This window comes from Geospiza fortis, unplaced genomic scaffold (genome assembly GCF_000277835.1).
Source record: "Geospiza fortis unplaced genomic scaffold, GeoFor_1.0 scaffold145, whole genome shotgun sequence".
In the NCBI taxonomy this organism is placed as follows: Eukaryota; Metazoa; Chordata; class Aves; order Passeriformes; family Thraupidae; genus Geospiza; species Geospiza fortis.
In genome coordinates, this window is record NW_005054362.1 from 483,388 (window position 1) to 485,172 (window position 1,785).

The 1,785-nt window shown below is 40.6% G+C and overlaps 1 protein-coding gene across 1 annotated transcript in view; it reads left to right on the forward strand.

Moving 5' to 3' along the window:
* The window catches only part of RIMBP2 (RIMS binding protein 2), a 56,399-nt gene that overhangs the window by 28,281 nt on the left and 26,333 nt on the right, over positions 1-1,785 (forward strand).

A 1,785-nucleotide genomic window follows, 5' to 3' on the forward strand; every position in this document is an offset into this window, starting at 1 on the left:
AAAAAATTGTATCTGTATTGATGTTCTTACACTTGCAGTCCCCAGCACAGCCAACAGCGAGTGTTTACCCAGGAGCTGTGCTGAACTTTCACCAGGACATCTCCTGTTGCCAGAGGCAACGGCTCCAGGTGCAGAGCTTTGTAAACCATCCATTATTCATAGGAGGAGGACAAAGACCAGGCAGGAGTTACCTGAGGACAGCTAAAAACAAATTCCATGTCAATCACACGTTATATTGTGTTATTCCATGTGAATCACAAGTTTAATTGTGTGGTACTCCATGTGAATCAATCACACATTGGATTGTGTGTTATTCCAGGTCAGTCACAGGTTAAATTGTGTGTTATTCCATGTGAATCACACATTATATTGTGTGCTATTCCATGTAAATCACAGGTTAAATTGTGAGCTATTCCATGTCAATCACAGGTTAAATTGTGTGTTATTCCATGTGAATCACACATTATATTGTGTGCTATTCCATGTAAATCACAGGTTAAATTGTGTGCTATTCCATGTCAATCACAGGTTAAATTGTGTGCTATTCCATGTAAATCACAGGTTAAATTGTGTGTTATTCCATGTCAATCACGGGTTTAATTGTGTGTTATTCCATGTGAATCACACAACAATTAATTTAAAAGGAAAGGTAATTAGGTGTTGAGCTGTCCTTCAGGCAGAAGTGGAAGTCCAGCCTGCATCACTGAGATTGATTTAATGAAAAATGGAAATCAGCTGAACATCTTTTAGGTGCTCAGTCAAACTCTCCAAGCTAATTTATTCTTATTCTTATGCTAATGGAAAACCTTTTTAAAACCTTCCAAAGGTGCCAAACTGAGCTCTCCCAGTAACCCTTGAGTAAAACCACAGCAAGCACAGCCAGGTCTGCACCCAGGGCGTTCCAGGGCCTTCCTCCCTGAGCCTTCTCTCCAAACCCATTGATTTTTGTGGGATTTGGAATCCAGGGCCTGCAGCTCTTGTGTCTGACCGTCAGAACTGCCTGGACACCACTGATGCTCCCTGTGAATGCACTTTACTGATGGCAATAAAGCCACGTTACAGCCAGGGGCAGGATTTCTGATTGCTGAAATCAGCCCTTCCTCAGGATTGATGGCAGAGTACAGCAAGTTCTCCAAACCAGAAGTGAAATTATTTTTATTATGTGTGGGGAAGAAAGAACATGAGAGGGAACACAGGGAGAGCTTTAAAGCAAAGCAAATGATGGAAATGAGATCAGTTTATGACCAGCTGCTTTGCCTTAATTGGTGATGTCTGAATGTATCAGGAAATGAAATAAACCCAGCCAGGATGGATTAGAGCATAAAAAGTTCACTTTAAACCTACAGTAATGTCACAATCAGATATAGAAGCCTTATCCTGCTGCCAGGGATGTGGGGTGTTTCCTGGGTCCCCCCATGTAGGGAGGAATGATGAGTCTGACTCCATGTTCTCAAGGCTAATTTATTGTTTCATGATCTATGTTATATTAAAGAATGCTATAAAAAGTATAAGCTGCACTATATAAAACTATAAAGTATAAAGTCTAAACTATACTACAGGATAGAGAAAGGATGCAGACAGAAGGCTGGAAGATACTAATGAAAAACTCATGACTCTCCAGAGTCTGACACAGCCTGACCATCACTGGTCGTTAACTCAAAACAATTCACATGAAACTAATGAACAATCACCCGTTGGATAAACAATCTCCAACCACATTCTAAAGCAGCAAAACACAGGAAGCAAATGAGATAATATTGTTTTCCTTTTTCTCTGAGGCTTCTC